The sequence below is a fragment of the Podarcis filfolensis genome, assembly GCF_964270895.1.
Source record: "Podarcis filfolensis genome assembly, chromosome: 3".
Classification (NCBI taxonomy): domain Eukaryota; kingdom Metazoa; phylum Chordata; class Lepidosauria; order Squamata; family Lacertidae; genus Podarcis; species Podarcis filfolensis.
Genome location: NC_139606.1, coordinates 29,096,113 through 29,109,965, shown reverse-complemented (window position 1 = coordinate 29,109,965; position 13,853 = coordinate 29,096,113). Strand labels below are relative to the sequence as shown.

Sequence of the window (13,853 nt, the reverse complement as noted above, 5' to 3'; positions counted from 1 at the left end):
TTAACAGGGAACTGGCAAAAAAACATGGTGATGTTGATAGGAGTTTCCAGCTGGGGTTGATTAAAGGCTGCAGACTAATGCAGTAATGCTTTGTGCTAGCACAACAGTTTAACTCAAGAGTGCTCACACAATGCAAATCCTCCCCACCGTCTGCCCGTCGAGCTGTGGCATAAAGGAAGAAGCTAATTTTGTTGTGATCTTGACCTTTGAGCTGATGCGTCCCCAAATTAATTCTCGGGCAGACGCAGGGTCCTTTGCCTTGGTAAACATGACCAATATTTGGTCAGTCACTTAGCCTGAACTGCTCTGCGTGGTGTGGGTAACATGTTCTTAGCAGTGCGTACAAAGACCTAGAACTTATTTCAGCAGTCAGTTTGAAGAAAGTTTTCTTCCTTGATTTTTACGGTTCATTTTAACTGATCTTATCGTACTATATTTAGAGCCCATGATGTTAAATGTTTTAGCTGTTACATTGCTTTAATAGACTTGCATGTTATATACTGTATTTTAATTACGGATGTTTAAATTTGGTTATCTTACCAATGTATTTTCATATAGGATAGCTATATTTTTGTAATTGGTTTTCTTCTTGTTATTTTGCTGCCATCTCTTATCTGTTTGTGAACTGCTTTGATATGACTTATTGAAATAAAAGTTGTATAACATATTTTTAATGATAAATAACCGTGTTGTTGAAATAAATTATATTAAATAATAACTAAGGCTTCAATCTTAAGCATGCTTCATACCACTGAACCTGGTGGGATGGACTTCTGGATAGACATGCAGAGGACTGCATTCCAGTGAGTTGCAACAATGGCTTCTTAATGTTTCGTCATTGTGTCAAATACTTCACTACAGAGATGAACAGAAACTCCATTTGTTGTATCGACTACTGGACTGTGACAATAGTTTCACACCATTTGCAGGTGTAGGAGGGTGTGTGGATTGTTTGTGTTTGTTTGTTTGCTTGTGTTTTTAATGTAGCCACATGTAAACTAAAGGATTGGTTCAGCTGAAACACCAAACCATATTTTGGACTGACTTGTAGTCATGTTTTTATTCCAGCTAACCCAAGAATCCCACCCCCCATAGATCCCTGAATGCTATCACAAGCACTAGCCTCAGAATACATGAGCAAAGAAGGGAAATTACATATCCCAGAGTTGTTCGCGACTGGACTTAACTGTCAGGGGTCCTTTACCTTTATCATTTATATTGAGACTTTGGACAGAACAACCAATTTCCCCCAAACTTGGGTCTCCAGCTGTTGTTGGACTACAACTCCCATCATCCCTTGCTAGCAGGACCAGTGGTCAGGGATGATGGGAGTTGTATTCAAAAAACAGCCGGAGACCCAAGTTTGGGAAACCCTGTGTTAGATTTTGGCCAAAGTTCTATTTAGTCCAGAACTCTGCCACCCACACTGGTGAACCAGTTGCCCCAAGAAATCTCATAAGCACAGCAAGGTGGCCATTCTCTGTTTGTTCTTGACACCTAGCAGTTAGCATCACTCATACTTTTTCTTCAGTGAGGGAGGAGAGTCAAGATGGTGATGTCAGCAGCAGTTTCTACCTTTTGCTCCGCTGTTGTTTTTTTTAATTTTTAACTTTTGCTGCTGACCATTTTAACTGTATTAGCTGTTCCACCTACTCCTATTTACTCTCATTTGTTGAGGTCCTTACCCCCAAGGAAGATAGCCCCACTACTTAATTCTGGCTAAAAGTAATGACCTTGTCCCATTTGTTTCAGTGGAACTTAATGGCAACTGTTCTCTGGATTGGAATTCAGTTGTTTTAGGTTTAGGAGATGCGAAAAATAGGTCACCAACTTGATCGTTCTTTCAACTCTGATGGCTTCTTGTTTGGCTTCTGTGGGTTCTTTTGGCTTGACCGCAGCTGTGTCTTGGACAATGACAGACATATGCAACACATAGAAACATGAAAACTATCCTCCTGCTCCAAATAAATGTGTAAGGCCACATTTTAACAAAGGAAATAAAATAATCTGTTTTGGGATCCATCCAGTTCACATTTTGTTTGTCCTTTGCTCTTGAGAAGATACTAAAATTGCATTTGAATGTTTCTTGTGAAACTCAAAGCTGAGATTCTCAAGATTTCAGGCAGCAGCTGAAAACACTGAAAAAGGCTGTATAAAGCCAGAGCAAACCCAGCATTTTGTCGCTGATTAGGTAGGTAGGTAGGTAGGTAGGTAGGTAAAGATATAAAAATCTACCTACTTCCAGTTCAGGCCCCTTTTGCAGCGTTGTGCCAGTAATGCCATCCCATTTCCTCAGTAATGCACATTTTTAAAATATTCCTCTCCAAAATATTTTAAATACATATTTAAATTTGTAGTTCTATATGTTGAAGCTGCTAGGAACTATGTCAGAATATTTGGGAAATGCAAAATCTGGTGGCTATCCTACCTAATTACAGAGCAATCCAAACCCCTCATAGATGGGCAGGCTCCAGCCTCTCGCCCATGCTGGTATCAGAAGAGACTCAAGCATGGAGGAGGGAAGAGGAGAGGTCAGGTCGGCGGAGGGGCCCAAGCTGCCAGCTCCATGCTAGGCCAGCAGCAGGTGCTGAGGAGGAGCACCAGAGAGACGGAAGGAAAGAGGGGGCGACGGAGGGAAGAAGATGTCACTCTTCCCCCCCTTCTCTCTATTGCCAGGTTTCTTGTCAGCCACACCAATAGCAATACAGTCACCATTGTGGGCCAGCTGGGCTGGAATATGGGAAAAAGACAGAGCCGTCTTTCCCATTGGTGTTAGTGGTTTGTTGCGCCAGGGCGCCGACCTCTCAGGGGCGCCCTAGCGAGTGGGGGAGCTGCGCGGCTTTGCCAGCAGCCTCCCCTTTCCCTGCATGCCCGCCAGCTGTGCCCCACCAACTATATGGCTGGCGGGCGTGCAGCTTCCCTCCCAAACCTCTGCAGGAGGAGAGTGATCCCCGCAAAGGCTTAGCAGCTTCCCTCCCAAGCCTCTGCATCTACTCAAGACAGCCCTGCTCCCGGTCATTGTCCTCCTCCTGCTTCCTGGCAAAAGGCCTTCCTGGGCTGCCTTCTCGGGCGCCCCAATGCCGAGAGCATGTCCGCCAGCACGTTTTCCTGCTTGATCACCGCCACCACGCCGGGGATCGGGGAGGTGGGGGAAGGCAGAGGACATTTTCCACTGCCCCCTCCCTTGTTTTGGAGTTGCCAGGGGGCGCCAGAGAGATCTTTGCACCACATCACCGGATATGCTTAAGACAGCCCTGGGAAAAGACATGCCCATTTGAAGTCCAAATGTGACAGGGGACATTTTGTCCAAAAACAGGGTAATTCCATTTTTCTAGGGACGGGGCAACCCTACTTCCAACTCTTCATTTCTATGATTTTAAGTTTGAACAGAAGGTGGGGAAGAAAGAAGGGGGAGAGAGGAGAAGCAGGTGTTACAGAGAAGAAGAGAAGAAGAGTTTGGATTTGATATCCCGCCTTTCCCTCCCCTTCAGGAGTCTCAAAGCGGCTAACATTCTCCTTTCCCTTCCTCCCCCACAACAAACACTCTGTGAGGTGAGTGGGGCTGAGAGACTTCAAAGAAGTGTGACTGGCCCAAGGTCACCCAGCAGCTGCATGTGGAGGAGCAGGGAAGCGAACCTGGTTCCCCAGATTAGGAGTCTATCGCTCTTAACCACTACACCACACTAGAGATCCATATATTTGATGTAGCCCCATCCTTCTATGCAGGGAAAGAGTGGGTTTTAGGCAGGGCTTTTTTCAGGGGGAACTCACAGGAACTCACTTCCGGCACCTCTCAGGTGGGCGCCATTGCCATTCTAAGAGAATGAGGGAGGCGTTCACAGTGAGTTCTGACACTTCTTTTTCCTATAAAAATAGCACTGGTTTTAGGGAGGCGTTGGGAATCTTTTTGAAGTTCCAGCGTGGCATTAAAAACTAAGCTAAATTAAAAAAAAGCTCCTTACAGATATGCTACATTGCTATTTCCCCAACACTGCACCCAATTGTTCAAAAACAGTTTCAAGCAATTTAGCTTCCCATTGAACCTCCTAAATTACTGATATTAAGCACTTGGTTTCACAACAAACTTAATGAATAGTTCTGACAATCTACGAGTATGGCCACTGGAAGCACATGGGCCAGATGGAATCACAGATTACAGAATTTTCCAATTGGCCTGCAATTTTCTGGCACCTGGTGCTTCATTGCTTTGATATTATGTATTATAGTTAGAACGGCAACCTCTCCTGACAGCTGAATCTAGACTTGAAAAGCTCAATTTTGAAAAGAGAAAAAGCTGCCCACAACCGTTCTGATTCCCAAGCACAGTTGATCTTTGAGAATGGGAGTCAGCCAGGCTTTAGGGGATTCAAATTAGTCCTTTGGGTGGCTTTGCCTTCTGCCTTCAAGCGTCTTAGGGAAGGAAGATTAAACCGAGACCAAATATTTGAGGGGCTGGGGGTAAAAAGAAGGAAACATACCTGTGAAAAGGAAGAGAAGAGAAAAATTAAAGAAGGGAAATGGAGCCTTCCTCTAGCTTGTGAAGGCTGCAGCTTTCTAATTGCAAATCTGAAGTGATCTGAAATCCCAAGGAACAGTGAGATGTGGACTGAAATGCAGATATCACTTGAAAACTGGGCGCCCTAGTGCTTAACCATATAGCATAGTGCTTGATCTGGTTCAGAATTTGCTACAAACCATCATCTTGAGCTTCAGCTGCCTAAGATGCGCAACTTCAGAGCCCAACTGCTTGTTATGTTAATGTACTTTGAAAGCACCATGCTTACACTGGCCCCTTCCTTTCTGAAATAACGTGATTTGCAGAGCTCCTGGACCCTACCCATATTGCATGCATGACCTAATCAGGACCCTATGTCTGCAAACAGTGCCTTCTAGGGCAAAAAACAGCCAGGGATCTGTGATTTTATTATATATATATTTAAAAGCATTTCTATGGTGCAAATTCACCAGTGAAACCAATTCAGCATTCCTGCTGGTGCAATTTAAACGCCTGTATCCACAAAGATAGCTGGAAATGCAATATCATGATGATAATACATTCTTGTATGGACTGCTTGCTCTCTTATTTGACTAATATAACCAAATGCAACACATTAAGCTCGCACTGTGGTCAGCCATTCAAGTCAAAGCAGGGGGGAAAACAAGAGGTTTACAGCCCTGCTACAATCCATTGGTAGGTCACAAGTTTTTAGGTCTGCTCTTGTCAGAGACCTACAAGAATTTCAGCGCTCTCTCTCTCTCTCTCTCTCTCTCTCACACACACACACACAAACAAACCACCTTGCACTTGCTAAAGCATATTAGGGATGAAAATGGCAAAAAAATGTAAAATGACCCCCCAAAAAACAAACAAACAAGGAAGCAAGCTTTTGAAAAGCCTAACACATTGCCACCATCCCTCCCATTATAGATTTTAGGTACATTTATCACCATTTTATTTTTCCGGCTGGCTCAGAATATTGTATTCCACAGAATTCAAATTGCAACTCAGGACTCAGCTATACAGCTGCAAATAAAATGTTTTTAAGTGTGTTTTAAGTGCAATATACAATGTGACGCCAGATAGCGAGCCTTATGGGAAATTATGGGAAATTCGATGTATTTTTAAAAACACTTTCGGAACGTATGTGTGTAGATTCCACCTTGATAAAATGCAACATAAGAAATAACAGAAGCAATAAAAATGCAATTAAAAATCAATGTGAATTTTTCATGCAGAACACAGATTCAGCTTATGGACAATGGGTAGTCCACAGCATAAGGTTTGGGAACCTCTGCTCTTAGCACCCAAGTGTGAGAGTCACTGGTCTTGAGCTCAGGCCAAAGCCCATTGCAGTTTAACAGCTCATCTACAAATCACTTGAGAAAGAGAGTGTGGATTTGAGCTGGCTTAATGCCGCTGAAGTCAGTAAGACCAAATCACCCTCAGCCTGAGTACTGTGGCCTTGGTGGTTTCTCGCGTACTTTATTCCCAGGGTGCCACAAATGCAGATGGAGATTCCCACAAGCGGCAGCTCCACTCATCCCTATCCATTATCTGGAAAGAGCAGGTGCTTGAAAAATGAACAAGCCGGCACCCATATAGCTCACTTATAGCTCTTCATGCACTTTTGGGGGGTAAATAACAGATTGCCTCTATTACTCCTGACCTTACATTTCTTTGTCAAATGTATCAATCACTTCTCTCTAACCTTTAATGGGAAAGGCTAAAGTTGTTTACTGCGGCGGTTCACGTGTGCGCAACCGGCAAGGACACTGCCTGCCTTCGGTGCCATTCCAAGGAGTGGGCGTTTTTATCTCGCAACTAACTATATTTGTCCTTATACATAAATGGGTGCTTGTATTCATGTATGTACAAGTGTGTGTGTGTGTGTGTGTGAGAGAGAGAGAGAGAGAGAGAGAGAGAGAGAGAGAGAGAGATTTCGCAAGGAGGTCAGACATTGCCAGGAAGGTTAAATGAAAAAGTCAGCAGTATTTGGCAGAGATTTATGTGGAAAACGGATACAGGTCTGTCGAGCTCTCAGCCTGATTAAATAAAGGGTGCCCTGGGAATAGAACACAACTATGTGCATACTCTGGTAAATGAAAGTACTGCATTAGAATGCAGCTTTAGGGTCTAATTTAAAAATATAATTCATACCCGAGCAGAAGCCTTTAAAATATTGGCAGATGTCTTTATACTGTTATTTTATACAGAGGACAAAGTGGATTAAAGATAAATGTAATCCAAATAATGGTGCTGTTTCATTATTTTCACTTCTGTTTTATTTCCTTTAAAGAAATGTAATTTAGAGAGGAATATATATTCTGGGAGATCCTCTTAAATGGAGGAAGAGGAAAGCATTTGCCCGCAAATGGATGTCACAGCTTGGAAGCAAGCAACAGTACCAAGTCCAGGACTACTTCCCGCAGCCTAGGCAAAGTTAATAATGTGGCCTTTTGCAAAAAGAAAAGGAAAGAGAAAAAAGGGCACTTACATAATTGGGAACTTGAATTTTATTCCCAATCACATTGTTTTGTCAGGGTGATTAGGCTCAATTAATTACTCTCCACTCAAAAGTTCCCTGCTTTTATTGTTATCTACTGACGAAGGACAGAGGGCACAGTACTTGCTTCTGTTATACTTTTTAATTTCTCCCCACTGATAATCAGGCTGCTGGTGGAAAGTATTTTTATTTTTATTTAATTACTGTCACTACCCCTGTTTCTGGTATGGCATAAAGTTCAAATGCAGCAAAATATCACAGAATACATTTTACCCATTAACATAGTTCATCTTATGGATTCTTTTTTATTAATACAATTGTTGCTAGCAGTGCTCTTTTTCTTGAAAAAGAGGTGCCGGAAACTCACCATGAACACCTCGCTCATTTTCTGGTGCCCACCTGAAAGGTGCTGGAACTGAGTTCCAGCTGGGAGAAAAAAAAGCTCACTAAAAGTTATTAGTGAGCAATCTGAAGCCATAAAACAGGCCTTTCTGGTGGGACCATCACTAAAATCTGAGTTGCTCAGATACTGAGATGGATGTCAATTTTTCTTTAAATATTCAGGTTTTTCTTTACATATTCAAGTTTTTCATGAATTTAATTATTGTGCAAAAAACAAACAAACCAGTGGCTTGTTTTCAACTAAGCCATACTCAGAATAAACCTGTTGAAATTGATGGATGTGGTGTAGGAAATAATCCAAAGTATGGGCACCTAGCCTAACTAATGCTGTCTTAAATTAAGCCAGAGTTTAGTATGTCAGATCCAAACTCTGTTCAATAGTGGGAGTACTGTCTGCTTAGCTGGCCTAAACCAGGCAAAGGGCAGACAAGTATTTGAAATAGAGTTTGACTTGTTGGGGTTTTATTTTTTTTGCCAGTGTAAGGTTTGCTAGGCTTCACTGAGCTGAATGGAGTTAAAGGACTCTACAAATGTCCCTATTTTTCAGGGACGACCCTGATTTAGAGAAGTCGTTCCAGTTTCTGATTTGATCCTGGAATGTTCCACTTTTCTTTAGGCTGTCCGTATTTTTACTGGAGAAATGTTGGAGGGTATGGCGTTACCCAACGCCCGAGCCGTCTGAAGGCAATCCTGTACAGGGAAGTTTTTTAAAAAAGTTTAATGTTTTATTATGTTTGTGTATATGTTGGAAGCTGCCCAGAGTGGCTGGGGCAACCCAGTAAGATGGAATAAAGAGTAAAATTATTGTTATGGAATGGGACGTCCTTATTTTCATCAGGGAAATGTTGGTGGGTATGAGTTAGGATCCAGCATAAGTCCTACCTGCCCAGTCCTGCCTTTAGTTTAGGGATCAACAACCTGCTTTTTGATAAGGGCCACATTCCCTCAGAGGTGATCTGTCATGGCACTGGGTGGAGCCAAATCTGGTAATGGAGAAAGCCAGAGGTAAAAGTGGATTAACTAACCTGAAATAGGTACTGCCCTGCTTCAGTTTTCATTCTAGCATTTCTAGTCCTGCACAGATCTACTCAGAGGTAAGCTCTGCTGTGTTTGAGGGGAATACTTTGAAATAAGTATACAGAAGTGTTGTTGTTTTTTAATAGTACAAAAAAACCAGTATGACTTTTGTTCTGAAACAGGATTGAAAGCAATTACTTTATTGTGCTACAGACAGAGCAGATGCCTGCCAATTTGTTCTTAGATAGCCGGCAAAAAAAGTTATAAATAAAAGTAATTTATAATCAAATAAAATACTGCCTCCTTCCAAGTTCTGAAAGTATATCAAAAAGTGGGAGGACGACACTTTTAACAGCCAGAGGAAATAAATAGAAAGGAAGTCTGCTAGTGTGGGAAAATGAAGCAGCTTTAGGAGTTTCAAGGGGCCACATAAAATGAGAAAGGGGCCACAAGCAGCCCACCTGGTCTCTAGCTCTTATAGAATCAGATATATCAAGCAAAGAGTCCATGAAATCACGCCAGCTCACCCAGCCATTGCTAGAGATTGAAACAAGCTTTCCGTCTTATTTCATGTAGCCTTACTGCCACCCATGCCTTCCAGCATTCCTTTTCGGCTAGTATATGTTTGTGAAAATGATGTGTCGCTGAATGTATTCCTGGTGTTGGGCCCTGCCTGGTGCCTGTTCTTGTCTTCACTTGCCACTGCATGATCCGCTTTAATTGAAAACTTGTTGCGTGCTGAGGTCCCCCAAAACACCCCTACCCCAATAACTCACACATCACTCATAAATTTTTGTTTAAGGTTTTTGGCATAGTTTTGGCCACAACTTTATTAAACATACAAATTGTGAGTGGTTGCTTAGGCATTGGTTATGACTATCTGTCCCCCCCCCCCGCCTTGGGGGACAGCACTGACTCCCGGATTCCAGCGAAAGCCAGTGTGGAGGAACAAGATCAGGGATAACTGGAGCTGCGGCACAGACCCTCAGCTTCTCCCCGCATGCTCCCAGGGGCTTACGCGGCCCGCACCCGATTCCAGGGGTTTGGACGAGAGGATGGTAAGCCCCTGAATTCCTTTAACGGAATTCCCGTGCAGCAGCAGCATTGGAGGGGCAGGCACAGCCAGTCCATACCCCTCCACCAACCAATTTAAACCAATGCCTAACCGCCAACCTTACAAGTTGTGACGATTTGCTACGCAGTAGGCAAAAACCAAATGGCACACACTAATCAGCCAAATGGAAAAATTCCTACCAGGCCCCCGCACCAAGGCGGACGACCCCATGATAGGCATAGCAAGGTCAAAGCACAAGCCCAAAAGGGAGGGCGGGCGGGTGATCCGGTTCCCACATTGAAAGAGAAAGCAGCTTGCTGTGAACCTTGTTTAAATAACCTGTTCCCACCCCCAAATTGGCAACATCAATTTTATCCCAGCAACTCAAACAGCCAATCCTTGCCAGGCCCCTCTATCTTATACTGCCTGGCAACTATGGGGTGTCTTGCTAGGCCCCATCCGCAACACGTGCTCTCCTGTAGTGAGAACACGCTATCCAATAACTTTGCTTGGGAACTATTTCTCAGGATTTTGAAAATGCTGGAAGGGGAGAGGTTTACGTGCGAATGAAAATGTTGCACTTTACGGCAGCCTTCTCAGCAATAAGATTGGCTTAAGGGTTAACTTTGCTCCTTTTTTTGCCCCATTTGAAAAGGCCTTGCAGGTGCCCAACCATCACCATAAAGGAGGGATTTGAATTAACACAACCCAGTCACTGTTGTTTTTCAGAAACAGTTGCAGCTAGGCAGCTGAATTTGCATGGGCAACAATTCCTGTTTCTGCTACGCAAATTACAAAGGGGCACCACTCAGATGTGGCAGACATCTCTATTAGCATGCCTTTCTATATTTTCAGAAATAATTTGAACTGCTTAAAAGATAAGCCCATTGAAAACAAAGGCCATATAAACTCCAGCTGCCTCTGTTTATTAGCGTCGGCTCACAATCCCTGTTTTGTTCCTTATTTGCCCTTTAACAAGATCTGGGATGTGCTCTTTAGCACTATGTTAATGTGTACTAGACTTATGAACACAGAAAACTGCCTTATACAGAGTCAGTCCATTGGTCCATACTGTCTACATAAGATTGGCAGTAGCTCACCAAAGTTTCAGACAGGAGTCTGTCTCGGACCTACCTGGAGATGCTGGGGACTGAACCTGGGAACATGTGAATGTAGTCATGCCCCGGGATTCATCCTCCTCCCAAGGATCCCTGGAATTCAAATGTATGATAGGGTGGAGAAGATATGCCATGAAATCTAGTGCACAGTGTGTATGGCATAGACAGAGAATGCCAGTAACATACACAAACAATGGCCCAATACATTTTGTAGGGGTGTGTGTGAGAGAGAGCTGCTCTGTGCTGGGGCTGCACAAAAAGGCAATTTGAAGGCTTCACAAGTCAAACAGTGATGTTGATGAAGCGCCTCAGATTGGATCAGGGCCTCCACGAAACCTTCTGCTGCACTGTTTTCTGTACTCTCCACTTTTGCTCCGCCGTTACCTCCTTGTCAATTTGGATACAAAAACGGAACTGGAGGCCCCTCGACTGTCCTCAGGTCCAGTATTGGACCACTTTGACTGGATATCCCCAGCTGATGTGGACAGACTCCTCCGAGCTGGAAAGCCCACTACCTGTCCTCTTGACCCGTGCCCATCCTGGCTGATTAGAGTGTGTACAGATGAGGTGTGGGGCCCCCTAGGGGGATATCATCAATTTGTCCCTTGGCACCAGGACATTCCCAGGGGAACTGAAGGAGGCAATGGTGTGTCTGCTCTTAAAGAAAACATCATTAGGATCCCCAGTGCTATTTTTCTAGAAAAAAAGAATTTACCATGAATGCCTCTTAGAATGGCAATGGCGCTCACCTGAGAGGTGCCGGAGCTGAGTTCTGGCAAATTCCGGCTGAAAAAAAGCCCTGAGGACCTCCAGTCTAAATTCTGCCTGTGGAGCATTGAAGAGCTCTGGGTGATTTTGTTTGTTTGTCTATTAAAGCTGAATAGTGGATGATTGGGGATTTTTTTTTTTAAAAAAAGTTAAAAGCATCAATTAATGTTTTAAAATCTACCCACTGGGAAAAAGAAAACTCCTCTGGAACTCATCAACATTGCACAGGTAGTTTTTAGGACAGCCTCACCTTGCAATGCCTCTCCCAACACAAGCAAGCTCTAAGAAAGCCAAACCAGCCTATGTAAAGCTGCTAGTTGTTTTTTTTAACACACACACACACACACACACACACACACACACACACACACACAATAATAAGCCCCTCTTGGCCACCTCTTGATTATTTTAAGGTAAGAAACAGTGAGAGACAAATGCCACCACACCCTCCAAAAGTATGAAGCTAATACAGTATGATCTTAGAGTTTTAGTTGGCTAATACAGTATGATCTTAGAGTTTTAGTTGGCCTGGTAAAGGTATTGATCTAATATGGATTATGGATGAGAGTAAATCCCATGCACTTCACACACAAAAGCCCCTAAATGTTTTTGTCTGCCATTCAGCAGGCTTCATCAGCTGGAGGGGCTTCTGTGCCTGCAAATTTGTTCTACTTCTTCCAGAAAGGCAGGGGAAGCACATTACAGCCATTTTAAGGTTCCCCATTGTAGTGAAGGGGGAACACATAGCTTTGTCTTAAACCGAATAGCTAGGAACATGAATCACAGGATGAAGCAGAGAGAGCACACCAAAGCATATTGGGTATTCTTTGCTGCCTGCATCAAAGGACAATACAGTGGTATCTTGGGTTACAAACATCTCGGGTTACAAACACTTCAGGTTACAGACTCCGCTAACTCGGAAGTAGTACCTCGGGTTAAGAACTTTACCTCAGGATTAGAACAGAAATTGTGCGTGGTGGCATGGCAGCAGCAGGAGGCCCCATTAACTAAAGTGGTAAAGGTAAAGGTAAAGGGACCCCTGACCATTAGGTCCAGTAGTGGCCGACTCTGGGGTTGCGGCGCTCATCTCGCTTTATTGGCCAAGGGAGCCAGCGTACAGCTTCCGGGTCATGTGACCAGCATGACTAAGCCGCTTCTGGAGAACCAGAGCAGCGCACGGAAACGCCGTTTACCTTCCCACCAGAGCAGTACCTATTTATCTACTTGCACTTTGATGTGCTTTCGAACTGCTAGGTTGGCAGGAGCAGGGACTGAGCAACGTGAGCTCACCCTGTCACCGGGATTCAAACTGCCGACCTTCTCATCGGCAAGTCCTAGGCTCTGTGGTTTAACCCGCTCAGGTTAAGAACGGTTTCAGGTTAAGAAAGGACCTCCGGAATGAATTAAGTTCGTAACCAGAGGTACCACTGTATAGGGAATAACCAGGAGGATGCCACTGGCCCACTGCTTTCCAGCAGCATCCACTACCTGAGGTAGCTGCTTCACTCTGCCTATTGATGGGGCTGGCCCTGATGCATACACATCACCTTTCCCTGCATCCAGACCATAAATGTTGCTCACTTCTTTACTACATTGGTGGATCTTGTCTACCTGTTGTGCAATGTATTCCCCTGTTTGTCAATAACCTGACCTGCTCTCACTTCCACAGGGTGTAAAAGGTAAAGGACCCCTGGGCGGTTAAGTCCAGTCAAAGCTGACTTTGGGGTGGTGGCGCTCATCTTGCATTCAGGCCAAGGGAGCCGATGTTTGTCCACAGACAGCTTTCCGGGTCATGCGGCCAGTGTGACTAAACCGCTTCTGGTGCAATGGGATACCGTTACAGAAGCCAGAGCATCCTGCTGCAGCAGTACCTATTTATTTACTTACACTGGTGTGCTTTCAAACTGCTAGGTTGGCAGGAGCTGGGGCAGAGCAATGGGAGCGCACTCCGTCATGGGGATTCGAACTGCCAACCTTCTGATCGGCAAGCCCAAGAGGCTCACTGGTTTAGACCACGGCACCACCTGCTCTGCAAGGTGTGGGTGATATCCAGTGGTGCCCACCTACTTGTGTGGTGGACATTAGCCTAAGCTACAGGACTTCTGGTTTCTCTTCTTCAGTCTCTCTGCACCCCCCCCCCCCAAAATCTGTGCCAGAGGATGCAGGGGAGAAGAGAGGAGAGGAGAGGGGAAAGATGCCCTTTTGTGCCAGCAAAAAGGGCTGTTGCTTATGGGAATGCATTAACATGATTGCATCTCTTCACTGAAACGTGAATGCAGAGAGCAAACCTTTTAAAATAGCAGCATCTTATTAAATGAGATTTACCAATGAGTGCAAGGCACCACGAGCTCTATATGTAATCTCTGGAATGTCCCTTTGATTTTGTTTTAGTCGGCAACAGTCTGCCTTGTCAGGCAGGAGGAATTATTCTTAGACTAATAATGAAAAGTATGCTCACTTGGATTGGAGCAGCACTATTCGTAACAAAAA

General features: G+C 44.2%; 1 long non-coding RNA gene across 3 annotated transcripts in view; it reads left to right on the top strand.

Annotated features, from left to right (window-relative positions):
- LOC310759851 overlaps positions 1-13,853 on the top strand; it is a 144,156-nt gene that overhangs the window by 36,436 nt on the left and 93,867 nt on the right. The gene's annotated exons all lie outside the window — the stretch shown is intronic.